This window comes from Bufo bufo, chromosome 1 (assembly GCF_905171765.1).
Source record: "Bufo bufo chromosome 1, aBufBuf1.1, whole genome shotgun sequence".
In the NCBI taxonomy this organism is placed as follows: Eukaryota; Metazoa; Chordata; class Amphibia; order Anura; family Bufonidae; genus Bufo; species Bufo bufo.
In genome coordinates this window covers 802,066,137-802,079,021 of record NC_053389.1, presented here as the reverse complement: position 1 = coordinate 802,079,021, position 12,885 = coordinate 802,066,137, and positions in this window count along the sequence as shown.

Genomic DNA, 12,885 nt, shown 5'->3' with positions numbered 1-12,885 from the left:
CACTATCGATGGTTAAATACACTTGGTGATAGCTCGTGCTGGCGCACCACAAGTCACAAAATGGCCGCCGATCACCCCAGAAAAAAAGTGATCTAAAAACGCTCTGGGCAGCCTCAAAAAAGTGAGCAAGTCAATAATAGCACTTCAATGATCCACAGCTGCAGATCGATCACAGAATCAAGTTTTTTGGAGGCGTTAATCTGCCTAATCTCGCCCTAACGTCGCAGCTGCAACCTCTCCCTATACTGATCATAGCAAAATGACTTGCGGCGCTACGTGACTCCAGCTTAAATAGAGGCTGGGTCACATGGTGCACTGGCCAATCACAGCCATGCCAATAGTAGGCATGGTTGTGATGGCCTCTTGGGCCAAGTAGTATGACGCTTGTTGATTCGCTGCTTTGCAGCTTTTCAAAAAGCGCCAAGAAAGCGCCGAACACCGAACCCGAACACGGACTTTTACGAAAATGTTCGGGTCCGTGTCACGGACACCGCAAAATTCGGTACGAACCCGAACTATACAGTTCGGGTTCGCTCATCCCTATATGGAACCATTGAGAGAACCTTTTGGGAGGCAAGGTGGGAATCTTACCCTTACGAAAATGGGTTTCCTGAAAGTAGGCAATCGACACTTTGTCTCGCTGTAAGAGAACTAGTACCTGGGATCTCTTGCAAGGCTCGTTCAGCCCTCGAACATTCGAGAGAAGATATCATAAAGGAAGCCATGTGAGAGAAAAGCATATAATCTGAGTGGACTTCGGACGACATCTGTTGTAGGGGGAGGAGAGGAGACACAAACGGGAGGGAGGGGAGGTACACACTTAACATGTATAGCAAAAGTAAATACAGAACTGATAACAATACAGTAGCTCCACTGAGCACCTGACTAGAGAAAGGCAGTATAATAGTAGTTATATTCTTGTACATATGAGCAGTATTATAGTAGTTATATTCTTGTACATATGAGCAGTATTAGTAACATAGTAACATAGTACATAAGGCCGAAAAAAGACATTTGTCCATCCAGTTCGGCCTGTCATCCTGCAAGTTGATCCAGAGGAAGGCAAAAAAAAACTGTGAGGTAGAAGCCAATTTTCCTCACTTTAGGGGAATAAAAAATTCCTTCCCGACTCCAATCAGGCATCAGAATATCTCCCTGGATCAACGACCCCTCTCTTGAATTCCTTTATTGTACCCACCATCACCACCTCCTCAGGCAGAGAGTTCCATAGTCTCACTGCTCTTACCGTAAAGAATCCTCTTCTATGTTTGTGTACAAACCTTCTTTCCTCCAGACGCAGAGGATGTCCCCTCGTCACAGTCACAGTCCTGGGGATAAATAGATGATGGGAGAGATCTCTGTACTGACCCCTGATATATTTATACATAGTAATTAGATCTCCCCTCAGTTGTCTTTTTTCTAATGTGAATAACCCTAATTTTGATAATCTTTTAGGGTACTGTAGTTGCCCCATTCCAGTTATTACTTTAGTTGCCCTCCTCTGGACCCTCTCCAGCTCTGCTATGTCTGCCTTGTTCACAGGAGCCCAGAACTGTACACAGTACTCCATGTGTGGTCTGACTAATGATTTGTAAAGTAGTAGGAATATGTTCTCATAACGGGCATCTATGCCCCTTTTGATGCAACCCATTATCTTATTGGCCTTGGCAGCAGCTGCCTGACACTGGTTTTTGCAGCTTAGTTTGCTGTTTATTAAAATTCCTAGATCCTTTTCTATAGTAGTTATATTCTTGTACATAGGAGGCAGTATTATAGTAGTTATATTCTTGTACATAGGAGCAGTATTATAGTAGTTATATTCCTGTACATAGGAGCAGTATTATAGTAGTTATATTCTTGTACATAGGAGCAGTATTATAGTAGTTATATTCTTGTACATAGGAGGCAGTGTTATAGTAGTTATATTCTTGTACATAGGAGCAGTATTATAGTAGTTATATTCCTGTACATAAGAGGCAGTATTATAGTAGTTATATTCTTGTACATAGGAGGTAGTATTATAGTAGTTATATTCTTGCACATAGGAGGTAGTATTATAGTAGTTATATTCTTGTACATAGGAGGCAGTATTATAGTAGTTATATTCTTGTACATAGGAGCAGTATTATAGTAGTTATATTCTTAACCAAATTTATTTTTATTCAAAGTAAGTAAGGCATATCAATCGATCACAAACCATCGTAGCATCACTGGTAAGGCAAAGTCACAAATCGGTCATGGAAGTGACCACAAATGCATGTCAGTGCAACACATGTTGTACAAAATGATACATCAAATGTGACAGACAATAAAAATCTAATATAACACAAATAAGAGGAAAAGAGAGGGAAAGGAAGGGAAAGGAAGGGGGGGGGGGGGGGAGGGGAGTTTTCCCCAACTCCGTCAGGGGAACTTCCTATATGTCTTCCAGGGCGACCAGATTTTCAGAAAGCGGGAACGCGTGCAAGATTCCCAGTGGGCCAGCTCTTCAAACCTGTAGATCTGATCCACCTTATCCCTCCACATCGAAACAGTGGGAGGTTCAGTATCCTTCCAAAGCAGCGGGATGAGCAGTCTCGCCGCCGTGATGAGCATAGTAGGAAGATCAGATCTACAGGGGGAAAGCGAGTCATTAGGGCACCAAAGCAGAATCAGTTTAGGATCCAGCTTAACCTGCTTATCACACACCTCATTTATCAGAGCTTCTATACTGGTCCAGAACGCTTTAATCTTTTCACAGTGCCACCAAATGTGTGACAGAGAGCCTACGTCTTTTCTACACCTCCAGCACTCACTTGGGAAATCCGCATTAAGCCTATGCAAGAACTCCGGGGACTTGTACCATCTCGTAAGCAGCTTATACGAGTTTTCTTGTACCTTAATACAGCGGCTAAAGCCGTGAGAGTGTGTAAGGACAAAAGCCCTTTCCGGGTCTGTAAGGTGGATGGACAATTCCCTTTCCCATGAAGAAAGGAAATGTAGCTCAGGAGGGGAGGCTGAGAGTAACTCCTTATATATGGTAGACAGCGGTTTAGGGATCCTACGGGCATCTGATAGTCTCTTAGACAGCCAAGAGGGGGTTCCAGAGGTGGTGGGGGGTGGTAGCTTAATCATCTTAATTTCCTTCTGCAGGGCAAAACTCTGTAGGAAGGAAGCTTTTTTGTCTTTAGGGTCATTCAAGACCGTGGACCAATCCAGGGACCCATCCGGGGACCTAATCTCACTTAAAGGGATCTCGGCCAAAAGAGGCCAGATACCTGAGGGCTTCTCGGCTTCCGGATGGACATAAAACTGTAAAGAGGAAAGCGGAGTACCCGGTATGGGAAACTCAAGTGTTCTATCCTTAAACTGCTTGGCCCACTCAACAAACATACCCTTCCATAGGAGTGGCAAAGAGGAACTACCCGGAGAACAAGGGGACAGCCCCCAGAGAATCCGCTTCATTCTAGTGGAGAGCAGAGAGCGCTCAAGACACACATATGGAGCACTATAAGTGCTATTGAGGAGGGATAGACCTCTAAATAGTTGAAAGGCCACATAGTAGGAACGTATGTCGGGCAGACCAAAGCCGCCAAACCTCCTCTCTCTGGTCAGCACCGAATAAGCAATTCTGGAGGGTTTACTTTCCCCACAAAAAGAGCGAGAAAACTCTGCGGATGTCTACAAAAAATGAGTGCGGCAGCCAGATAGGCAACACCTGCAGAAGGTACAAAGATTTAGGAGCTATAAAGGTCTTGAGGTAGATCCTCTTGCCACACCAGGAAATAAACGGCAGTTTAATAGAGTGCAGCTGCTTCCTAACTGAGGACAATAAGGGGGCATAATTCAGAGCAAATAAGTCCTTCGCCTGAGCCGGGACGTGCACTCCCAAAAATACTATGTCTTTGTAGCCCAGTGAAAGGGGGTAGTACTCTGAAGGGCCTCTTTAACTGATTCTGGACAAGTAACGTTTAGGGCCATTGACTTGCTATAGTTGATTTTAAAGTTTGACACATAGACAAACTCCTCAAAAAGAGACAAAAGCCTAGGGAAGGATGTTTCGTCCCATTGGATATGGAAAAGGAGGGAGAAAGCATACCATTTATTTTGAGTTTGGCAGACGGTGCTGTGTACAGAGTGAAGATCACAGATATAAACGAATCTGGGAAACCAAACCTCGACAGGGCCCGCGACATATAATGACAACCGACCCTGTCGAAGGCCTTCTCCGCGTCCGTGCTCAGCAAAGCCAGAGGCGTAGAGGAGCTTCTAGCCCAATCCATAAGATGGAGCAAACGTATCGTGTTTTCACAGCCCTGTCTGCCACGCACAAACCCCACTTGCTCGCTATCAACAAGATCCGGCAGGATCAGCTGTATTCGCTGGGCCAGAATCTTGGCCCACCACTTGACATCCGCATTTAGCAGTGAAATCGGGCGATAACTGCCACAGTGGAGGGGGTCTTTGTTTTCTTTATGGATTATAGTTATGTGGGCCTCTAACGTTTGGGGGGGTAGAGAACCTCCAGACAGGAGGAAATTACAGAGTGCCTGAAAATGAGGAGTCAAAACGTCTTTGAAGGTCTTGTAATACGATATAGGGAGCCCATCCGGGCCAGGACTTTTACCTAAAGGAATGGAGGAAAGGACCTTGCCAATTTCCTCTCTTGATACAGGGGCGACTAGTTGGGAAGCTTGTAGGGGACTAACAGAGGGCAGCTTCAGAGTGGACAGGAACTCATCTGTGGCTTGCTCAATAGAGGCTGAACCAGGACGGTCTGGAGTGGGGAGGTTATATAGATCCGCATAAAAAGCACTAAACGCTTTTGCTATGTCATGAGTCGACTTGTGCTTATTGCCTTTCGCATCTAAAATAGCAGGGATAAATGAATCCGCGTGGCGTTGCTTAGCCATGGCAGACATCAGTTTATTCCCTTTGTTCCCATGAGCATAAGCTTTAAACCTGGAGCGGAATATAAGTTTCGCTGATTTGGCGTTGAGCAAGTTTTTCAGTCCCGTCCTGGCCTCCGCTAATTCAGCAGCCACAGCCTGAGCCTGGGTTTGCTTATGGGTCAGTTCAAGACTCGCTATGCGGGACAACAGGTCGTCTACAGCCTTGGAGCGCAACTTTTTAACATGCGAGCCCAGGGAAATTAATTCTCCTCTAACCACCGCCTTATGAGTCTCCCACAAGATGGAGGGAGAGGGAGGGGGGTCGTCCGCCGCATTAAGAGAGAAGAATTCAGACATAATCCGGGAGATTCTAGCTGCATTGGTAGGGTCGGAGATCAATGTGTCATTAAGACGCCATATTCTCTCTCGTTTAGGAAGAGCTGTCATAGACACTCAGAGAAATACTGGGGCGTGATCAGAAAGCGTAATGTTCCCAATCCTCGTGTCTACCACCTGAGAAATATGGGGGGAGGATAAAAACAAGTAGTCCAACCTATGGAAGGATTTTTTAGCGTTTGAATAAAACGTGTAATCCCTACCAGAGGGATGCATAGTGCGCCACACATCAATAACCCGCAACTTCTTCAGCGCAGTCTTCAGACGTCGCAGAAGTTTGTGGGACAACTCAGACCTCTGGGAGGACGAGTCAAGGCCAGGCTCCATAGTAACATTAAAGTCACCACCTAGTATAAGCATGCCCTCACTAAAAGCCTGTAATTGCTCAAGAGTCCGAACGAGCCAGGGGATCTGACCCCTATTGGGGGCATATAAATTAGCCAGGGTAACAGGCGCGTCAGCGATGTGCCCCTTAACGAATAAGAAGCGACCATCAGTGTCCGCAAGGACAGCGGAGTGTTTGAAGGGTAGGCGCTTGTGGACGGCCACGCTGACACCCCTGCTAGCCGAGGCAAAAGAGCTATGGAACCATTGTGGGAATGCGTTTTGGGACAATTTCGGGATCTTCCCTGATTTAAAATGAGTTTCTTGGAGGAATACAACAGAGGCCTCATCTTTCAGTAACAAGGAGAGCACCTGAGACCGCTTACATGGCTCGTTCAGACCCTTGGCATTCAGTGAGGCAACTACAACAGAGGCCATAGTGAAGACAGAGGAGGCCTGTCGGCCCAGAGCAAGAGGACATCCAGTCTGGAAAGCCACGGACGGAGTAAGGAAAAGAAAGGGAGGAAGGAGGACAAAGGGAAAGTCAAAAGAAAAATAAAAGACATAACAAATGAGACAGTAACACAACCCAAATAACAAAGAATGTCTCCCCATGGACAGGGAGCACGTGACCCCACCCAGCATCTGACACAATGGAGATCCTTTTTCACAGCGGCGGACAGCCGGGATCTATCAGAGGGGGGCTCCTGTGGGGCCACCGGGGGTGGAAAGGAAGGGGGTGAGGGAGAGGACATAATCAGTAACATAACTGACAACAGTGCAGACATATAACCCCCGCATAACTAACAGTGCATTCAGTGCTCTAATGCACAGCTCGTAACCTGCATCTCATGCAGGCAAGGTAGTAAAGCATAGGGTCAGGCCCAAAACCCATGAGAATGGGGCAGTGGGCCAAGACCTAAAATAAGTCCAAAACCAATGGACAAACGATGAAAATTCAGCTCAGACAGAGCTAGACAGAGTTCCTACGTCCTGGGACCCAGCAAAGTCACAGAACATTGAACTCAGTGAAGAGTGAACAAAAGCGCCTTCAGCGCCTCCCGGAACAGAGTCAGGTAACAGGTGCTTGCGACCGGCCTTTTCCTTGTTTCCCAGCTCTGGAAGGCGAAACTTGCTGCCACGAATCTATACCCGGAGGGGTAGGCAGGGGATCCCCTTGATCAGCCGGCATCCACGAGGGAACTGTGATGGGTTCAATCCCAAGAGGGCCCCAAATAGCTTTCAGGTCACCCGGGGTCCGCACCGTATACTGCCTCCCGTTTTTCAAGATGGCCAGACCGAAGGGATAGAGCCATCGGAATGGCGTAGCTGTGGCTTTAAGGGCCTCTAGGAGCGGCTTCTCGATGCGCCTCTTGGCTAAGGTGGAGGGGGCCAGATCCTGAAAGAATAGGACTGGGGTCTCACCATACATGATGCTGTCGGCCTCCCTTCCCTCCTTGAGCAGTGCAGCAGTGTCCACGTAGCTTAATATGCCGCAAACAACATCCCGCGGCGGCTCACCAGGTTTTGGCTTGGGCCTTAAGGCCCTGTGGATGCGCTCGATCACAATCGGAGCTGCTCTCTCAGCTCCCAGCAGGGAGGAGAAAATTTTGCATGCGACTGAATGAAGCGCGTCAATCGCAATATTTTCGGGTAGGCCGCGGATGCGAATATTTCGCCGCCGGCTCCGGTTCTCCTGATCCTCTATGCGCATCAGCGCGTCGTTTAGCAAGTCTCTGTGGGTTTGCAGGGCTGCACGGGTCTTACCCTCATGCACCAGGATGGCTTCCTGTGCGAGCTCCAGGGACTCCACACGATTCCCAATCTGCCGCAGGTCTCCTTTTATCTCCTCCAAGTCCTTTTTAAGAGGTGCAAGAGCAGATTCCAGGATGTCCCTGAGATCTGCTTGGGAAAGTGAGGAGCTATTTCGCAGTGGTCTGCAATCTGATACATCAGAAGTGCTTCCTGCCTCTGAACCTTCCTCTGCTTCTGAGAGCTGCCGCGCCCTCCTGGTTGTTTCAGCAGCAGGAGTCCTGGACTGTTTCTTGAGGTATTTATCCATCTCCGGTTGCCTGGAACGGGCCCTGTCGGCTCTGGTGTCTCAGGGTGACGGTCCTTGCCTGGTTTCCCCATTGGCACCGAGTAAATAGCTAATAAAAGGGCTATAATAGCTGCCAGGGAGAGGAGCTCAGGAACAAGCAACCATTCAGCTCCAAGGTCAAGCTCCGCCCCCATAGTAGTTATATTCTTGTACATAGGAGCAGTATTATAGTAGTTATATTCCTGTACATAGGAGCAGTATTATAGTAGTTATATTCTTGTACATAGGAGCAGTATTATAGTAGTTATATTCTTGTACATAGGAGCAGTATTATAGTAGTTATATTCTTGTACATAGGAGCAGTATATTCTTGTACATAGGAGCAGTATTATAGTAGTTATATTCTTGTACATAGGAGCAGTATTATAGTAGTTATATTCTTGTACATAGGAGCAGTATTATAGTAGTTATATTCTTGTACATAGGAGCAGTATTATAGTAGTTATATTCTTGTACATAGGAGCAGTATATTCTTGTACATAGGAGCAGTATTATAGTAGTTATATTCTTGTACATAGAAGGTGAATCATAGTAGTTATATTCTTGTACATAGGAGCAGTATTATAGTAGTTATATTCTGGTACATAGGTGCAGTATTATAGTAGTTATATTCTTGTACATGGGAGGCAGTATTATAGTAGGTATAGTCTTGTACATAGGAGGCAGTATTATAGTAGGTATATTCTTGTACATAGGAGCAGTATTATAGTAGGTATATTCTTGTACATAGGAGGCAGTATTATAGTAGTTATATTCTTGTACATAGGAGAGGATAGACGTGTGCTGCTGAGCTCCCTGCAGGGAGGCGGCATGGCTTCTGACCCAGGTGGAGGGGAGGGGAGCTGGGCTGATGATCCTGGGAAAGCCCAGAGCTTGGAGTGTGGCCTGCAGCATGGAGATGGTGAAAGCGATAATCTGGAAATGGTGGCTGGTGAGTCAACTGAAACTTGTAGTGCTTCTGGATTGAGTATAACTGTGACAAAGAAAAGTTTATTTGAACTGGAAAAGCAAATTTTCAAGTTAGGAGATGAGATAGAGACCGAGACTGATCCAAGGAAAAAGCTGATGAAGTGTGAGCGCCTGGATGACTGCACACGTGAACTTGATATATTAAAAGGGAAACTGGATAAAGAAGCAAACACAATACCTAAAGTAGAAAGGTGGGCAATGGAGAAAAAGAAGGAGGCCAGAGCCCAAAATGTGAAGACGAAAAAAATCATAGAAAAAAAAAGTACTGATTATGGCCATGTGTACAGTATGGTGGAGTAAGGAACCCCTCGGAGATGTGTGGGTGCAGCGCCTGGAGGGTCACTTCGTTTGGGGTCTGAACAATCAGTCTCTGAAAATGCTGGCAATACTATGGAGCAAAGTGTGTCATCTAACAAGGGGTTAATTGTAGTGGACTCAGCTTGTAACTCTGAAGTGAATGCGAGTAGCAATCCTGTGTGTGAGCAGGAAAGTGCTTCATGTACTGATATTGTGAGTGAGGTCCCGCTCGGCGCTGTGAGTGAAAGTCAGCTCTCAAAAGAGACAACTACATAGACTGGAGCAGACATGGAGGTCAGTATACAGGACCCTCAGCCGTCCACAATGTCAGGTGCACAGCAGTCTGGAGCAGACCCAGGTGGATCTGCAGGACAATCTGGAGTCAGTAAGCCTGTAGAGGAGAGGCCCAGCACTGATCCTCCTGCTGACCGTCCATAATTCAGGAGACTGTTCTCCAATGTTACAAGGCCGGCTAACCCTCCACCTCAGAGAAGGAATGCTGTACGGATTAAGTATACGGGTCCAGAAGAAAACCTCCCCTCCAGACTGTACACAGGGAAAGTTCTTCTGAAGGACTTCATGAAATTTAAGGCATCTGAGGTGTACGCCCTGATCCATATCCCCTCCAGCAGGATCTATGACATCAGCTTTAAGCCTCTTAAACACAAACGTATTTTATTTCCGTTCCGTTTTTTTTGTGTTCCGTATGCAGAACCATTCACTTGAATGGGTCCACAAAAATAACGGAAGGTACTCCGTATGCATTCCGTTTCCATATTTCCATTCCGTTCAAAGATAGAACATGTCCTATTATTGCCCACAAATCGCGTTCCGTGGCTCCATTCAAGTCAATAGTTCCGCAAAAAAAAAAATGAATTCATACGGAATGCATCCGTATATCTTCCGTATCCATTCCGTTTTTGCGGAACCATCTATTAACAATTTTATTTCCAGCCCAATTTTTTTATGTACTTACTGTTTAAACATTATTGTATGCTTCCCGTTCCATTTGCGATCCGCAAAAAACGGATCACAAACAGAAACGGAACAGCAAAACGAAACGGAAAAACTACTGAAACAAAAAAAACGGAAAAACATATCCGTTTTAAAACGGACCACAAAGCCATACTGTCGTCTGCAAGAGGCCTTAAGCTGCAGTATGATCTGGACTTTTTCTGAAATATATAAAATGACACAAAGGAACAGTCAATCTGGGACATCTACTGTACAAGTGATCCAGCTGTCCAAGTCTAAGGTAGTGAGGGCCACCATCTTGTTCCAGTCTGAGGTGGTGGCACTAGCAGATCTTGAGCACTGGCTGAGCAGACCGTGTCTGTTGAGTAGTCACCCGGAAAAAATATATGATAAAGAAGACATCTCGAATGGCGGATACACTGTGGATAGAACTAGAGCAAAACAATGGTGTGAACAGATATCTGCCGCACTCCTTCTACCTGGGCTCAGAGAGAGGGATATGCTACTACCTCGGTCAGCCGCGGCTGTGTCACAGATGTGGGGGCAGGCACCTCGCCATTAGTGATGAGCGGCATAGGCAATATTCGTTTTCGTGAATTTTTCGCCTAATATTCGCAATAAATTCACATTCCAGAATTCCAGATCGCCAATCATTATTTTCGCGATAGCGCAAATCGGCACTAATGTGCATATTTTTGCGTAATACATACAACTTTACATTTGAGGGGGCCCAAAGACCCTTGTGCCACATAAGAAGATACCAGTATTATAGAAAGTGCATGTTTGTCAAGTTATAGCTCTGGCTGCAGGGAAGGGGTTAGGTCAAGAATTTGGCATGGGGGGGTTTGGGGGGGTCTACTGTTTAAATTTTTTGCCGCAGGCAGCATGAAGGCTATGTGCTTCCCTAGCCACAAAACACTGAGGGAAGGGGGGCCCAAGCTGAACCCTTGGACCAGGGCCCATGAGCCTTTAGCTACGCCCATCGTAGTTTTTTTTTTTTTCTCTCCAGTGTTTGGGGGATGGACATGCTGGGTGACTGTGGTGGTGTTGCTGCCACATCCTCTGTTTGCGGGGTGGCAGGTGCCACTGTCACTCCAGAGGGGGAGGAAGAGGCTGAGACTGCAACAGAAGAGGGAGCAAGAGGAGCCTGAGATCTTTTGTGGTTTTTCAGGTGTGTACTTCACTGCAGCTCGTGCTTTGCATTTAGATGCCTGGTCATGCAGGTGGTGTTCAGGTTTAGAATATTTATGCCTCGCTTCAGGCTCTGATTGCACAGCGTGCAAACCACTCGTGTCTTGTCATCAGCACATTGTCTGAAGAACTGCCACGCCAGGGAACTCCTTGGAACTGGCTTTGGTGTCCTCAGTCCGTGCGTGCGGTGGGCAGTAGCAGGCATACTGGCTAGGGGACGGCCAATCTGCTTTTGCACCCTGCACCCTCTTTTGCTGTGCGGCTGGCGCTGTGTGACCACCACCTCTTCCTCCAAGCTGCAGACGTCACAAGCATGACCTTGATTCCATGTGTGGTCTAGGACCTCATCATCTTCCACCCACTCTTCACCCCTGCCCTTCTTGCCAGTCTGCACACGGCAGAAAGCCGCAGCAGTTGGCACCTGTTTCATCATCAGAGACGTGCTGCGATGGTCCTCCCATGTCCACATCCGGAAACCTAAGTGGTTGGGCATCGGTGCACTCAATCTATTCCACTTCTGGGGCAGGGCTAGGCGGATGGCCCATGAAAACCCCGCCAGCAGAGTAATCAAAAAGAACTCAAAAAGACTGCTGTATGACCTGGGGCTCAGACTGCTTGGCTGATTTGCAAGGGGGTGAGGTGAAAGACTGATGCCCATGGGCTGCAGGTGCCAATTCTGTGCTTTCAGCAGGAGACTGGGTGGGAGACAATGTGAAGGAACTGGAGGCACTGTCAGCCATCCAATCTACTACCGCCTCTACTTGTTCTGGCCTCACCATTTATACACCAGTATTCGGGCCTACAAAATGACGCTGAACGTCCTGTCGCCTACGTGCGCCTGAGGAACTTGTTTTTCATTTGGGTGTGTAGCTGGCACAGATCAGCCACGTCCTCTCCCTCAACAGGAGCTCCACCAGAAGCACCACGACCAGGGCCACGTCCCTTATTTGATGCTCACCTCATTCTTTGAGGTCACCCACAAACTAACAGACAGATTAACTATATTAATTTTCCTGTCATGTATGCAGTGCAGGTGTACCTCGCACCCATCAAATTAACAGACGGATTAACTACCCAATTTTTTGCCCTATAAAACGCACCGGCCCATAAGACGCACCTAGGTTTTTGAGGAGGAAAATAAGAAAAAAACATTTTTAACCAAAAGGTGTACTTTTGGTGGGTTTGAACTAATGGCGGTCTGTGCATGACACTATTATGGGGGATCTGTGGATGATGCATTGTTATGGGGGGGAGCTGTGGATGGCATTATGATGGTGGGGGGGAAGCTGTGGATGGCAATATGATGGGGGGGTATGTGGATGGCATTATGATGGGGGGGATCTGTGGATGGCATTATGATGGGGGGGGATCTGTGGATGGCATTATGATGGGGGGGGGATCTGTGGATGGCATTATGATGGTGGGGGGGAAGCTGTGGATGGCATTATGATGGGGGGGTATGTGGATGGCATTATGATGGGGGGATCTGTGGATGGCATTATGATGGGGGGGGATCTGTGGATGGCATTATGATGGGGGGGGATCTGTGGATGGCATTATGATGGGGGGGGGATCTTTGGATGGCATTATGATGGGGGGGGATCTGTGGATGGCATTATGATGGGGGGGGATCTGTGGATGGCATTATGATGGGGGGATCTGTGGATGGCATTATGATGGGGGGATCTGTGGATGGCATTATGATGGGGGGGATCTGTGGATGGCACTGTTATGGGGTAGTGGATCTGTGGATGGCACTGT